Raw genomic sequence first — 17,765 nt, forward strand, 5'->3', positions numbered from 1 at the left:
CACCTTTTCAACCCATCATCCCCTGTTCTCTACCCCATTTTCTCCTTTGTCTTCCTTGCTCTGCCCTTAAAGCCTCTCCCACCCAACATGCCCCAGTTCTGATGAAGGATCGTGGACCCGAAACATTGATTCACTTTCCTTTCTCCATAAATGCTGCCTGACCTGCTGAGTGTTCCCAGCGACTTCTGTTTTTGTTTCACTTTACAGTGTAGCCTGTGAAGTGCTTTGAGATGTTTCAAAGACGTGATAAGGCACTATATCAAATACAAGGATTATTGTATTAGAGCCTTGATTATGATTATTAATTGTCATGGTCTTTGATTACTCTTTATTCACACATACTTTATATTTATGACAGTTAACAGCCTGGACTTCACCAGGCTTTGAAATTGTCATACAGCTGTGAAATCAATGTGTGAAATCACAGGTGTGTGAAATTCATAACAGGCAACGATAGAATCGCATGGATAAGAATGAAGTAGGTAATTAGCCCATATGATAGGGCTGAAACGCCAGCAATATTTGTAGGGCGAGGGGAGCTGTCAATTGTGGTCACCTTGACTAATCAGAACTGCTCCAGACCAGAAGTAGAAAGTATGCTCAAACAATAATGAGCAGATCCAACAGCACATAATGGCAAGCAGCATCCAACTGTGTTCTGGGCGGAGAGCCGGGGTGAGTGGTACGTCTCGCAAAAGAAAAATGAAGAGAAAACTCCAAAGTTTCATGCTGAATGGTGGTAGATGTTTTGTTAAGTAAATATGGTATACATGTAGAGTATATTTGTGAATATGCGTAAGGTGTTTCCCCCTCAAATTATTGCATGTGGCTAAAATAATGTACGTCCTCGTGATTTTTATTGTTGAGAAACGCAATCTTAATCATAAGTTTTACTGAAGGCCTGCTAAAAAAGGAGAGAAACAAACATTCAGCTTGTTCATTAAACAAGCAACAACTGCATAAGCCATGAAATCCATTTATTCAGTGTAGGAACTAGATACCCTTCTAAATTTCAAAAACAATTATAGTTTGAGAATCTTTTGTTAGACTTTTTTAAGTAGGTGCAGCTCAAGTAAAACTGAAATATTGGAAAAGGGAGGGAATAAAAAAACGCAACCTATTTATCAGTATTACTTTTGTTATCCACCAATACTGGGTGTAGATTTACCTACTTATCTTCTCAGGTAATAATGTGTGAGGACCTACAGATGTTGGAATTTATTTTTTTAAAGAGTTGCTATGTTTAGAGAACAAGAGCTTTTATATCATCTGTCTGAATTAAATTAACTTGATACTTTGATAGGGTTTGGTAGCCTCTTTTATTGTACCTATTACTACATTTCTGTGTTGTGTTTCTCATGTACTTTACAGCAGCTATTTCTTGTCACAAATATTCCTTTTTCTCACCTGAAGGTTGCGATTGACTCCTTTTCGCCCCATTACTAGGAAGCCACTTCCCATGTGCAAGATGACCTTGGGTATTTTATCCAAGTGGACCTTGATTGTTGTCGGTTACATGAACATGGGGAGGGGGCAATCCTGATCCAAATATTGCTCTCAGCTGATATCGTCATAGACACACATTCAAGCAGAAATTATTGGTTAGTGCTAAAAAGCAGGTAACCGTGGATTTTTGTTAAGAATGGGATTCCAAAGTATGAGACCTTGAGAGAGGGAACTGAAGCCTACAAGACTCAAATTATTGAGCATGCAGAATTGAAAATCATCTGATGTTTGCTGAGGATATCAAGCAGGTATTTTTGCTTGATTTTTATAGTTTACAAACAGCCTGAGGTCAATGGTCATTCTTTCTTGTGTATTGGCCAGGATACTAGGGAAAAANTGTTTCTCTTTTTGAATAGGATCTAACTTGGATGGAGTCTGCTAAGAATCATTGAAGGTTGTTTGCGGAAGGGGCATCTTGGCGGATAAAATACCTTTTTGTTTACTCATTCTTATATGATCAGACTATTTCACTCACATTTCTTTGTGATAATCGTAGGGCATACTGGGAATAGTGAATATTATGAAGCTATGGAATGAATTCCCTACCTGAACTCCCCCAATGTAGGCATAATAGACTCAGCCCAATTAAATTATTGAAGTAAAGCAAGAGAAAATTAAATTAATGCTATATTGGAATTTAACAATGTCTGAGAGATAAATGAATACAGAGCCAATGAAATCACATGACAAATTAAACTTTACTTGAGCACAGAGCTTGAGCGACTCACAAAAGCAAGCTAATGAACCAAAACCAGAAATGAGCCTTTTTATATAGAGGGAAAAGCTTGTGAGTCATGGAGAAAAAGACTGAATGGCAATTAAACTTCGATTAGCAAAACTGAGCAATAAAAATTGATTAACAGAATAAATCCCAAGTTACCTGATTATATTTGCGATTGCAGGATTTTTAATTTGTTAATCTTCTGAATGGTGAACTGCTAAACTTTTTAGAAAGAAAAAAACTGGAATGGATTGTTCAAAAGGCAACTTTTTTTAAAAAGAACATGCTGGAAATGAATCAATCAGCATCGAAAGAAGAAACTTGCATGAATACTCAGGTGAGATCTGTTGTTGAAATTCCAGATTTTTAAAAGGGGTCCTTTATGGTGTTTAAATTTTGTATATTTTTCTCCCGGAGGATATCTTTGAACAAAAACACAAGATTGGAACTGATACATTGCAGGAGATTGTAATTTAGCACATCTCATTGTTGATGTTAATTTCTTTGCAGTTTCATGTTGAAATTTGCTTAAGCTTTTATACTTTTTTGCCTTTTATTTCAGCTGTGGGAAATGTAATATGCTGCTTAAGTAATTTAGAGCCTTACATCTTATTCCCACTGATATTCTTCTATGGTACTTGGTAACTAAAGCAAAATAGTTGTTTAGGAATTGATTTTCATTTCCCCCAAACCTAATTTTCCTTTGAATCAAAAAAGGAGTGCTAAATTTAAGAACTAAACACTGCAATATTTAAAAAATACAGCAGGGGATGCTGCACACTGCAGAGAATCACATAACAAAGATTCCTTCACTATCCGATCAAGGATTCTTGTTTGTTTGTGCATTGCAAATAGATTTAACATTACCCTAGTAACTTTCTAAGAGCAACACTACTTCAGGTGTTCACCGTATGTAGCAGATACCAAGCACACAAAAATATTTGCAATGCAATTTATGCAGTCCCATGTCACGAAAAGGGCATCTTCTGTGAGGTCTTTGGATATGGCAATGAATCAGCCAGATGCTATTTGCACTTTTCAGGACATCAACAACAACATCTTGCATTTATACTGAATAGCACCCTTCATGTGGGATGGAGTCTCCGAGCACTTCAGTACATTGAGCAGTTAATACGTTGAAATGCTTTTATATAGCAGTCATAGTAATCCTTTCTAAGTGATTCATCATCAGCAATACAACTTCTGGTCTGTAAAATAAATTGATTGGAAAGGTCATGGCATGAGGCCATTTACAGCTCAAGTTTGCAAGTCCTGCAAACTCACACTTTTATCAGGTCTGTGTGGTAGCGTCCACCTCACATATTCACCATGTAACTCTTCCCTTGTGATTTTCATCTATTGATTAACTGATTATCCTCATTGCTTGGTTTCCTCCTTCTGTCTATGCATTGCTTGTTGCTGAATAGTGTGTATCATTGTTTTATTAGACTGCGTATAAAAAATGCAAATGCCAGTAAAACAAATCATTTTGGAATGCAAATACATTGATACACATTTAGTTGAATTTAATAGATAGCTGTTGTCCTAACTGTTGTTAGTTTCATGAACTCCAGTCTAGAAACATTTACTAGATCATTTCACCCTGACTAGGAAGGTACTGCTACTGAGCATGCATGCACATTTCATTCATACCTTTAATGGCCAAGTTATCTGTTGGGTGTCTTTATTTTGATACAAACTAGTTTTAGAACATCCAGTGATCAGCTGAAATTATTTCTTAATGTCGTAAAAATGATTACTCATTCGTGTGAATGACTTGATGAAGATTGCAGTGATTTGGGCATCTGCACAGGCAATGCTTCCAGTACAAATAGGGATCCATATTATTGTACCCCCATGCCTACAGTCTGTGAACCTTCCACCCATTCATTTGAGGCAATGAGTTTTGCCTTAAGAGGGAGGGAGGAGGGAGAATGAACAAATGATCCTGGGCTGGTTACTACACCTGCTTGTGACAAGAAAGAATGTTAACTTATAATTACAGTTGGCATATTACAATCAGGGTATTAACTGCACCATTTATACTTAACCAGCTCCTGCAGGATACCAACCTCTTAGAGATGTGTAAGTGAGGCTAACTAGAAGCTGGAATGATAAGAGAAATAGCTTCATGATGAGACTTTACAAGAGCTAATTAACACATGCTGGATTTATCATTGTTGCCAGCTTCGGCTCATCTCGGAAGTGATACAGACATCTTCAGTCTGAGCCAGGTCTTAACATTGTGATAGTATCCTTTAACTACATTTGATTTTTTTTATTAACCAACCGCACATGAAGTGGATGTAAATAAATCCTGGGTACCAATGATGGATGTGTCCTTTCTCTTATGTATTCAAATCTATCAATATTCCATTACTGCAGAATGTAAAATCTACTCTTTACTGCAGTAAGTTTTTGATCTTTTATTAACCATGAGCTCTGTGATCTCATTCAGATTGAATTATCAATTTATTTTCAAACCAAAGTGCTCGGTCTCTGACCTGGTTTCAAAAGCAGGCGGATGTGTTCTGCATTATGCCTGGGCTTTCAGCCAGTGCAACAATGCCATTTGTGTGTAGATTCTTCTTCTGTCATTATATATTGTAGATCACAAAGAGCAGAAATTAAATAAGAGCAGGATTAGTTATAGGTTGTTGAGATGTCAAACAGCTCCCATTTTACAAATATATGTTAAAAAAAAGCATTGAATCTGGAATCTCGCCAAAATATAACAATTATTAAAAATACAGTTTTGCTTGAAACACAAGGCATGAATTTTGAAAGGCATGCAATTCCACAAGGACATTTACACTTCTCTTTCAGGATTTGGTGTGATGTAAGTTTCAGTCAGTACTTGTGAGATTAGATTTCTGAGATAAGTGGTTGTGGATGTACACAGCATATAAGACTAGGGCTTTTTGTTTCTGTAAGCAATTTGTGGAATTTGGTTTTTTTACAATTTGTCCACCTGGGTCTAAAAAAAGTACATTAAATGAGTGAACATAATATCCAGAATGGCTCCAGTTATGGCTCCAATCACTCTTCCTTTTGTTAAGGTTCCTCCCAAAGCAGCAGCATGTGTGGAGCTGGCATTTCTGCCCAACTGTTTCCAGCTGTTATTCTAATGGGACGGCATGGGAAGAGTTAGGTTCAGTGTCATCCTCAAAATAATATTCATCCTGGCCAATTGTCACACAGTTTACATCATATCTCCAGATTATAAATTCCTATAATCTGGATATAATCTGTTCCAAACGCACTTAAAACCACAGCATTCCTCAGATGATTACGTCCATCAAGTGATCCCATTTATTGCTGATTTTCAGCTTTGCTTTCTCTTTCTGAGCTGTGTAAATCTTTGTAAATTCTAGCATTGTAGAAAATCACAGACGTATTGAAAATATTTTTTGTCATTCTTTAAACTCTTTAAAACTGGTGATTAAACTTTTAGTTCTAATCATGCGAATGTGAAATGGCTTCATTTATAATTCCAAAGATTAGTTGCACATTTACACAAGGGTTTACCATTTGGCAGTTTGTAGCTGAGATTTTATTAATTTTATGTGACTTAAAGTTCAATGAAAATCCTGTAGGCTGAGTAGGAGGTTTTCTCATTTTTATATTGTACTTCATTAAAAAGCCCAAAATGATATAACTTTTTTAAAAATGTGTTTCACCTCTTTTGTTGCTGCTGTCTCTTGCCTTGGGTGGCTCTAAAGCACACAGCATTTTCCTACGATTTGGGTTAGTTTTAATAAAAATGTATCTTGGCCAAGACAAATGAAAGGCTATTTCTTTCTGGGAATGAAGCACCACAGTGTGTAACAAATGTCTCCAATTTCACAGAAAATACAATAGGCAGTTGTTGATTGCATAAAAGTGGGACTGCAAAATGCAGCATAGCAGTTTAGAGTGAATAACTAGACAGTTTTGTCAGGTGGGTTTCCATGTGTCAGACACCCATCACCAAGCTTTGGAGTATCCAAACCAGAGTGAGTTCCACATATGTGTGGAAATATACTTTTGTCTGGAATGGAATGCAAATTCTCTCTCTGGAGGAACGCATCCTGTTTACCTAATCCCAGAAAGTATGAGGCATTAGTTGGCAAATGCCAAGGCTTGGGGACCACTGTTTATGTTGAGGTGGTGCTGGAGTTTAACCAGATAAAACCACATAGGTTGCCATTTGAAAGCATTGTTTTGGCAAACTTGATTTTGATATTCCATTGTCAGGTACGGCACATTGGGGCCAACTCAGTCTGAACAAACCCAGCTTATCTTTTCTCCCTCCCCATGATAGACTTGAAAAAAGTGTGTGGGGGGTGGGGAGGCTAGCAGAAACTTTTGGGGGCAAAGCTGACGTTCAGGTGATAAAGCTGGCAATGGAAGATTGGAATCAAGTCAATCCTCCATGTTAGTCTCTGAAATCTGGTTTCTGATCCAGGTGTTCAGCAACTTAAACAGGAAACATTCAGAGATTCTGTTGCTGAGTCTGAATTATTGAACTGTGCTTCCACCAAACAATACTTCAGAGAGTTTCATGTTACTGAAAACAAAGTAGAAACTGGCATCATTTGCATCATACGGTAAAAGGGGTCCAGCACCTTTTTGCATAAAACAATTAATAACTAGAACTAGCACTTCAGCAAATCCAGCTAACAAATAATATACATGTCGATCCTTAGCATCTTCAGCTACTACATATATGCTGTTGTTACCCAACTCTACCTTTTTGTCTCCATCTTTAATTTTCAGGACTGTTGCTGTTTTGACTGACTGCTTGTTCAAAATTAAGTTCTGAATAAGTTCTAACTTCCTACAGATGAGCATCAATGAAACTGAAGCTTTCCTGTTCAGTTCTCTTCAGTACTTTAACACCTCTGGCTATGATTCTAATAACCTCCCTGGTAAGTTATATAACTGTCTTGCATTTTCTTCCCCTCGTATTTGGCTCCTGATCAAGACCACTTTTCTGCATCTTTGCTACATCTCCTACTCTGTCCCTATCTCAAGTTCAGCCCATAGATTTCAAGGTCCTCAAGCTCACCTACAAATCCCTTCATGCCTCGCACCTCCCCATCTCCATGGTCTTCTATGGCCATACTTTCTGCTTGCCCCCTCCAGTCAGCAAACCTGGGTCTTCTGCGGCTCTCCTGATTCTCCACCCTTCTATCGGCACCCACTCCTTCACCCCCAATGCCCCACCCTCTAGAACCTCGCTTTACCCCCCCCCCAATACGCACAGACTGAGCTCTCTGTTCATAGTGGAAGCCTTGATAGCAATCAGGTGTTTGATGACTGGAGATGAGTTCTGTTTGCCAAATCTTTCACTGATAACTGCCACCGGAGCTGTGAGATAAGAGAATCAAGTTGTTTAAATAGTAATTTTATGGAAACCCATGGTTGAGTTTTTTAAAGTGGTACAAGTGTACATGGCCAATGTAAGAAAACTTGGCTTCTCATGAAGCTTATGTTTGCTTCCCGTTAAAAAAAGAATGTGGATCAATCAAGAGGCTATAGTTTTATTGAAAAATTAACATTATAATTGTAGTGAACTCAGTAGATGAGATATCATTTCTACATTAAATAGATATTCTTTACCCCAGCAAACAAGTTTAATGCACAACAAAGGTTGTCTTTCTTGCTTTAACAAATGAAATCTTCCAATGCATTGGGCTTTAACAGATTGTATTGATTATCATTACATTTGTAAAATAATTCGGACAGGATATACCTTGTATATGCTAATTCAGCGAGTTTTATTTTTAAGTTATATTATGTTTGAATGTGAGTGGGAGCTACAGGCCTCTTACCTTTACATTGAGATCCATTCAGGCAAGCGAAGCATCTTTGGGTAATCTATAACCCCAGAAACACCACTCACCAATAGTAGACAAATGATCTGTTTCTAAGATAGAAAGCTGTGCAGAGCATGAAGTGATTTGACAGATGTACTGAAAGCTTTTCAGGTCAGGCCAGATAATCAGAAAATGGAACCCTACTAATGAATTATATCTGTTCGGTATCAGGTACTGTCACGTGGAAGCTCAGAATGCTCTAGGAGTTTGTTCTTTTCCATGAAATCTGTCCAATTTTAGAGGCTGCTGGTGAGGTATTGCCACAGACTATAATTATAAATTCACTGGAGTTCTGTCCTTGTCTCCTTTGTGAAGAATTGGACTTCACTCAAGAATACAAACTGTTTATTCATGATAACTAACTTTTTGCATATTTAAAGAGGCAGTCTCACCAAAAATAGTGATTCTAACATTCTTTTGTTAGTTTTTTCTCTTGTCTGCTTTTTTTTAAAATACAGTACATTCGTTTAAACATTGCAGGCCAGGGGCATAACAGGCTAATGAGTTTGGAGGTGATTGAGGTTGATGGTCTGCTAGAACTCAATTGATGTACACAGGTGAGGTGGTGGTGCTGCGGCACCTTAGGAATATGAGTGTATTGATTAATGCTAATTCAGCTCCTTCACACTTTTGACCAGAGGTGCTTCTTTTATCCTCTTGCCAGATTATGTCATCAGTTCTCATCTTTCCCACAAAAGTATGGAGGAGACAAAAATCCCCAAAGGATTCGAAAACTCATCACTCTTTTTATTGGTTATGGTTTTGAAAATGAATTCTGATGATAAAATTACTGTTTAAATGTTAAAGGAAGATTTTTTAAAAAAAATGCCAAACATATATAAAACACAAAATCATACATTATTCCAGGCTTGAGACTGCACCAAGCTTCATTAGTCTGGCCTGCCTCACAGTTTAATCGATTCAGATGTGTTTTGAGATGATATTGAGGCATCCCTTAATGCCTTGCCCACCAACCCCCCCACACCCACCATGGGATGTATTGATAGGAATGTTGACCACTGGTGCTGTAAAATCATCATGTTCAGCATTAGAAATGCTCCAAGGAATGTATGTTTTGCAAATACATCACATTTTGAACGTTGCAAAGGATATTAAATACATATTGCAACAGTACATCAAGAATGATATTGATCCAGTTTGGATTTTGACTGGATAAATGTTGCATTCAAAAATATCTCTATTTTCTGTTTCTCATGGTTCTTGAGTTTATATTTATCACCCCCACCCCCATATTTTCTAATCTTCTTATCCTCTCCTGAAAGCTTTTGACTCCAGCATATTGTTTGCAGGTTAAATGGATGGTATCAATTGTTTGGAATAGGGTGAATAATGTTAATGTACTGCAGAGTTCCTGGCTGTTAGTGAACAGACAAATGTTTGTGCAGTCAGCATCTCTGCTGATGTAGTAGTCCACTACTGATGCAGCAAAAACATTTTGTCTGGCATTCTCTTGATGCTGGTGTTGGGTTTCGGAGAACTTTCATTACAAAGGTGATATACTTCCCTCTTTGGCACAATAGTTCTCCACCTACTGCACTCATGGGGCATTCACATTTCCCGAACAGAATGCTTCTAGCTTCTGTCAATGAGATTAATGAATTCAGTGTGTTGTATAAAGCAGTATCGTACTGTCACCTTAAGGCCAGTGAGAAATGACTGGATATTGGAAAAATGCATTTGTTTCATGACTCATAAGAGCTATCAGACCCAGGTGCTGTATGTACTCCATCTGTCCAGATTCTACAATTCAAACCTAAATTGTAAAGATGAAAAAACTGTATTCTTAACCCACTGTTTTGAGAGATTGCAAATCTAAGTGCCTAAAATCTCACCAGTCTTTGAGTTGGAAGTATAAGGCATAAATCTAAATTTTGTGTGATGCAAAAGTGTTTTTAAGACTAGCCAATAGCTAATGAAACAGATGTATACATCTTATACTCCTTGTTTAGCACTACAGGCAACGAAAAGCCAAAGGAAATGTTTTACTGGCTTTGTAATTCGATACATTTGTTTACAACTGGAGTATGAAACATTGTTGTGAGGCGTCGATTTCACACCATTTAACTCTTGGATTGATAGGGATTCCCCTTGTAGACATTTTATATCCCAGTGATTACAATGTAATGCACTTTTTAATTACATGTGAAACTATTGTTTTACCCAGTTTATGATATTCCCCTGTATTATGTTATTGTCAGACTTCCATCAGATAGTACTGTAGCTATTTCCATTCTGCTTTAATAACAATTCTGAATGGAACTCAGAAATTAGTTGCGATTGTCCTCGAGCGTGATTGTAATTTGCAATCAGGTGCATATTGAATGCATGCTATTTATCTTTTTTATTCTTACAAAAATCTTAATTATTATTGTAACAACAAAAATCTTCTCTTTGTGACAGCATTTGAGGCCAATTCTAACTTGTTCAAAAAGATCATTCAACATCACCAAGTTTAAAAAAAAATCAACAGAGGCCTTGGTCCTCTGTTACCATCCCATTCAGGGGGAAAAAAAATACTTTTTTTTAATTAAAAAAAGAAAGTACTGCTTCAGTGTATCTGGTTAAAAGTTTATACTGTTTATCGTTCCTCATCTTGCTGGAAATTATTGATCAGGTTATGCCATTTGAGGCCTATGATCTCCTGTGATACGAAAGCATTTGCTGTTGTCAGATGGTACTGTTTCACATTTAGCTGATAGCCAACTGGCTGGTTTGTTAATCATCAATCACTTTGGCTGCTAAGTTCAAGTGACTGGAAAAGAGCCCAGTTCATTTGGAACAGATTGGGTTTGGTCCCATCAGCTGTTACATAAACCATTGCCTGAGGAACCAGAGGGACGGTTGAGAGGGACCTTAAAATATCTGAAAGATATTCATCAACATCAACAAAATTACATTTGTATAGTGCCTTTCACGATTCAGGATGAGAACTTATTCATTTATTAACAGGATCACTGATTAACATTGGGAGTATCAAAATGAATAATTCTGCATTTAATATAGTGCCTCTCATGCCAGGAGGACACCTAAAAGTGCTTCACAGTATTTAGTTTTTTTTGTAGGCGAACACAGCAGCCAAATCAAATGCAGCACTCTGTGTTTGTTCCACAAACAGCCATGAAGTGAATGACCAATTTTATCTGGTGGATTATTGGCCAGGAGAAACTCCCTTATTTTGGAGTTGTGCCAGAGGATCTTTATCAGGCAGACTCACCGTCTAACGTTTCATTCAAAAGACAGCATCTCAAACAATGCAGCTGATCTCCAGGAAGAGTATTGCATTTGAGTATCAGCCTAAATAACTTTTGATATCTGTCTGATGTGCAAAGTCCGAGAGAACAAAGGTGGCATACCAATTTTCTGTGTTTCTTTTAACTGCACACCACCCATGTGTAAAATTACAATCAGCAAAAAAAATTACAAAATATAACCAATCCTTCCTTTGACCAACTAATTTCACACTATAACCACTTTAATTTCTGACAATTTCCTGTCAGTTTGTAATTTTAACCATAATAAACAAGATTTTGTTGCTATCAACTCTAAGAAAATATGGTATAGGGCATTATTTTGCCATGCTATCCCTGATGTGACTCTTCAGCCTGCAATCAATAAATTATAAATTGGTGTAGCATTCTGTGAATGAAATATGAATGAACCTGCAGGAGTTCAGTAATGACTTTTACAATGGTCAATTCAATTCCAGCTTGTTTTGGATTGCTGAACTCTAATCGGCCCAAAAGTACTTGTGCATTAGTGTATAATATTGCTTTTACAAATAAGCAATTAGTGTTGGATGTGCAATCCTGGGTGGACCATCTAGATGGCTATCTACCCCTACTTTTTTTTGCGTTTTGTCCACAAAATACACAGTCCATTCTGGAAGCGTTTTAAGACATCTCAACGACATGATGAGACGCTACATCAAATGTAAGGATTATAATTATAACTTCTTTACTTATTGAATTCTCTGCATTTCTAAAGCACAGTAGAGTTGTGACTACTAGACCTGAATTCAGAATTGTGTATGAGGAAGGAAATACATAATTTATAAAAAATGGTAGCATTGTTCAAAGCATACGTTTAAGAATACAAAACAGAAACATACATGCTATAAGAGTGTGATTGAACTAAGAAATTGAATACTTGTGTTGATGAGGATTAAATAAACCAGATGCTTAATTAACTTGATCTTTCTCTTGTATCTCGATTGCTCATCTTATTTTCAATTTAAGACAGTAAATGCTTTAATTCATTATTGCTGAACTAATGAACTGAAAAATCTTTGTAGCTGGTTTAAAAATCAGTGTTATCGGACATGCATTTTAACAAACAATGGTCGACAGAATTAAAATTTCAAAGTGACCACATATCAAAATTTATGACCAAAATGGCTTTTATTTATATTGTTATGACCTTCAGTATAACAATAGAAACATTGTAAATTTGTTCGCAATTTTACCATTGAGATATAAGTAGAATAATGACAATGCCAGGTCAAACTATTGCTTAAGTTTCTATTTTCAAAGAACAGAATTGTTAACTTACAATTGAAGAATTGGGCAGTACAATTGTTTTTGCCAGTTTTCCTTTCAATGCTGTGATATGGGTTTCAGTACAATCAGAATGATAAGCTGAAAGTCAACTCTTGTTAATGGTTAAGTGTGTAATGTGTTTGGGGAGTTACAAAGGGTGAATATATCTTGAGTGTCTACTCAAACTATATACTTGATCACAAAAGTAAATCACTGCAAAACCTTGACTAACTTTGAAATCCAGCCTTTGAAGATGTACACTCTAGATTCCCTTAGGCGATACAATCATCTCATTGCACACTCATTGTATCAAATACAGAACATTTTGCACACAATTTTACTGAAAACCCCACACAGATTCAGAAACTGCTAATGGAAATAAAATTCTTGCGTCTCTTGAGTAAAGACACTGCCCAAGGCACCGCTCAGTCATACAGACTAGAAGGCTGCGGGTTCAATTTATGGACTATGTTATAATTCCAAATGGGCCAGTAGTTGGGGTCCTGCAATTGGTCTTTGTGCCCTTGGTACAGGAAAGGGAAAAATAACCTGCTTAACAGCTTCTGATGAGTTTACCCCTTGTCTGCTAAGTTGGAATGTCACCCTGTTGACAGGTGCTTATGTTGCATGAGAGTATGACAGCCTTCCATCCCTCACTATCTTGGTCCATACATGAAGAACAGGAACTTGGGTATACACTGCAGGTAAAGCTTACTTTATTCACTTTTTCTTGTTTGATGAAACGGATGATAATTTTATGTTGGGGTAGGTTCAGTATACACGTATGACTGCCAGCCATTTTCATACATGCTCGCTTTCAGTATGCCTACAGGTCTACCAGGACGAATCCCACATTTTTTGGAGCTGTACTGTAATATTGGACATGCAAGGACATGCAAAATTTATTACCTTTTGTCCAAGAAATGCAGTTGTTTTTTTAATGAACTATTGCAGACTTGTGTGGCATCAGTAAAAGAGTATAAGACTTACGACTTTGTGTGTGTTTGCATGCCAGACCATTCATTCAGTTCTCGCTTGTGTAGAGTTGCTGTAGCATTTTGGAATAAATAAAAACATTTCAGTTCCAGTTTTGGATTGCATCCATAAGGTTTCACTTTTTGGGTAAGAATGGGAAATTTACAATTATTCTTGCCAACAATGATTCTGTGTTTGTGATTGCTATATGTGGATACTCCCAACAGGCACTAATATCTCCTTTGTACACATATTATCCACTGTGTTTGCAAATTGTTGAGTGTCTTTTTGGTGGACACTGAATCTCTCGATTTTGGTTGAAAATACATACTGCTTGCATCTGCAGTTTGAAATTCAGATATGAATCTTCAGTTTTTACCTCCCCCACTGAACTCTGATTTTGTGCTGTCTACAATTCATTTTGCTTTCTGAAACTCACACGGATCAGGTTGCAAGAACATAAGCAATTAAAACTTAACACCAACTGTGCAAATGGAATATCTTACCCCCTGCCTGTGACTATGTATATGAGGAGGCCAAAAAATAGAAGAAATACATAGTGGTAAAGGCAACCCAAGAATAAACATCCTGCCAAGTTTTATGCATGAACACAAACCTGCATGATTTTGTGCCACTTTGTGTCTGCATAGAGAATGGACAAATCAGCCCGAGGCCCCAAGTTTTCCTTTTGGATCGCCAATGAATCACAGGAACATTTCTATTCTTTTTGTCTCAGAAATTTTGTGAGAGAAATAAATTGCTTTATTTCCACGCATCCCCATCCTTTACAAATCTATTTCATGATTGAAGGCAGACCGCATTGATCTAATGTAACATACCGGACATAAAATAGAGTGGTGTATATGTATATATATATATATTATACATAAGATTTTAGGGTTTTGATCAGGTGTTGAAATAGTTATAACATTAAAACCAATTCTTATACTTAATGATTTCAGTGATTCTGCTGTGTTGTGTTGGGAGAGAATTCTAGTGTAATGAAAATTGATTTTCTAATGAGATGACATGCAAGTACAATGTGTTGACTACTGGAATAATCAGCAATGGAATTCTATCCAATGAGTCTTCTCATTCAGTAGTATTCCACCCAGTGGGATTACTCACTAAGGCAAGCAATTGCTTCTTGGCCTTCTAGCGAAGATCAAGTATAGCCTCTGTGCTTATCGGTTACTCCTTGGGATATGCACCTGCCAAACAGATCTCCTGTTGAGATTTGCTTGTGTTTACATGTCCACGACTGAATCTCCACATTATGGGATTTAAGGGAGGATGAGCTTCTGGCAGGAGCTGCCTTCAGGTCTCTGTTGGCTGGGATCGGTATTGCAGTACTTCCATTCTGAGGAGTTTGATTCCACCCGCACAAAGAGGAAGCGGAGATATTGGAATACGGAGCCTGCTTGAGCACTTGGTCACTAGGCTCATGTTGGGCTTGCCCAGATGGAGGGGCTATCCAGTCACCTAATTTACTCCTGCATTGTCTTTTGATATTTGGGCCCCAGAGAGTTTGGCAGGGAAAAAGATTGTTTGCGGGGACAACCCTCAAGACAGACAGATGTTGTAATTGGGCGAACTCTGTTCATTTTGATAACTATTTTATGTGAATCCTAATTGCCTTATTCTCATTTACAGTTATGGAATTTTTCTGTACTTTCTTACATGCTGAAGATTGCAAAAAATAATGTACATTTATAATTGTACTATTTTAACAATTCTAGAATTATAGTGATCATACTGAAGCCAGAATTAATTCAGATAAGAGAATTAGTTCATTTTATTTTTATAATAGGATGGCACCACCTTAACTCTGGCCAGTCTCCCAACAAATCTCTCTTCTAATATCCTAGGTTCTGGTTAATAAAACCCACATCTGCACGTTACTCTGGCTCCTTTCACATTACATGACATATCAAACTGGTATTGTGTTGAGGTGGAGTGCCATCATGGTCCATTTGTAGTATGATACACCAGGGAACCGTTTCTTTGTGGGAGACTGCTCCCATTAATAGAAGGGTTAAAATGTCCCAATCCTCTGCATTATGATATGTAAACGAAGAGATAAGCCGTGTTATTGTTACCAGGGTGGAATAAAGGCTAGATGAATCCGAATGCTGTTTTTACATCGCCTGAGCCTTTAGACCGGGGAAACAATGCCATGAAAGCAACATGAAATCCCGGGTTGAAAAGGTTAAGTTTTCCATTGGTTTTGTTTGTAATTGGGTTTGCATTGGCTTTCTTGTACTATAAACGGGGCTAAGAGTCAATTTAGTTCAGTTTTAGTGGTAATCTATATTCATTTGTAGATTGTTTCAATTGTACCTTAAAGGGCAAATACAGTAGTTGTCATTGCAAATGCAGACTTGCTTACCCCAGTACACATCTTTTTAAGGGCTATATCCAGTGGAATTGTCATGTAAGACAACTCTGATAGAAGATTATTATTATTATTAAGATGAAGTGTTGCTGCAGGATACTTTACCAATTTGGAGAATATGGAATAATTGTGGTAAATTGGTTGAAATAGCTGTTGAGATCAGTGGTGATACCTATTGGTTTGTGTTACTGAATAAACACCTCAATATACACAGCACCATAACATTGCTGCCAGTGATAGTGACCTCATTTCATACATCCTGAGTCGCCTCATAGTGTGTCCTTGTGGACTGATGAAATGGGATGCACAAACTTGTTGTATTAGAAAATGTTGCTGTAGGCCATTGTCCTACACTGTTTTGATTTTTCAAAATATCAAAGATATTTCTTCAATCATGTTCCCACTCAAAATAACAGAAAGAGAATGTGACTGCTCTGAAATCTAATTTGTTGAGTGATTTGGGGTGGGCTCCACCCTGGAAAAGATTACTCCCAACTACCTCATTTTAAAGCTGCCCCTTTCATTAACAGATCACTTCATGTTGGAGCAGATGCTTTGTGCAGTAGTGTTGATTAGTTTAATATTCATCTTATTTTTTTTAAGCGATCGAAAGCTAAGATGAGTATTAATAATAATAATAATTCTTGCATTTGATATAGTGCTTTTCATGTCTTCTAGATGTCTCAAAGCACTTCACAGAATTGAATACAAAACAGCTTTTCCACCACCTTTTAATAATAATAATAATCCTTGCATTTGATATAGCGCTTTTCATGTCGGGAGGACGTCCCAAAGCGCTTCACAGAACACACTGTAAAGTGAATTGACTGTATATTTGTGGGCGGACGCGGCAGCCAATTGCGCACAGCAATATCCCACAAACAGTCGTAGATTGAAAATGACCAATTTATTATTGTTTTGGGTTTTGGAGGGATTATTATTAAGCGTGTGGAGTAAGGAAACTTGCCCAAGGTTTCGCCCTGCCTGGAATTGAACTCAGGTCTCTCGCTTGCAAAGTGAGTGCTCTAACCACTGAGCTACAGGACTCCACAAAGTCACAATGATGTCCTGATACAATACAGTGCTCATTAGATTCCAAGAAGTGAGTGTTGTGTTGCCAATTAACATTGCTGCATTATTGGATATGAGCTCTGGTGCAACTTCAGATCATTTTTCAAAGGAGCTTGCAATAAAAATATTATGGCAAAAGTGGATTGAGGGGTAAGCCTCAAGCCCAAGGTATATATTGAATTATAGCTTCACATTGTGTGAACAGTGGCATTACTGTACACCTGTTTCTCAACATTCTCTTTTACCCATCAATTGATTGTAGCTGCCAGAGTTTAACAGGTTCTTGGCTACGTGCCACTGATTCCAGTGTTTCCAGTCCTCAACTTCTCCATCCAAATGGTAACCTCATTAAACATTGTGTGGAGAGTCATGTAGTCTCTAGAGAAATGAATGGGTTTGTATAGTTTTATATTTACTTGTAACAAATACAGGACATAAACCTTATCTGTCTATCTTCACTGACTGCTTTTTATAGAGCTCTAATGTCCCCAGTTTGTTCCCAGACCAGGTGTTCATATTCACAAATAAAATGCATTGGCAATGTGCTGAATAATTGGCACTCACACCGGAATGCTTTATTTTGTTAAACAACTGAAACAAAAATCAGAATGTTCCTACATTATCTTTTAACTTATCAACAATATTCTGCCTTTACCCTAAAGGTAGGAACGTTTCCTAGG

This window comes from Callorhinchus milii, unplaced genomic scaffold (assembly GCF_018977255.1).
Source record: "Callorhinchus milii isolate IMCB2004 unplaced genomic scaffold, IMCB_Cmil_1.0 Scaffold9, whole genome shotgun sequence".
Taxonomy (NCBI): Eukaryota; Metazoa; Chordata; class Chondrichthyes; order Chimaeriformes; family Callorhinchidae; genus Callorhinchus; species Callorhinchus milii.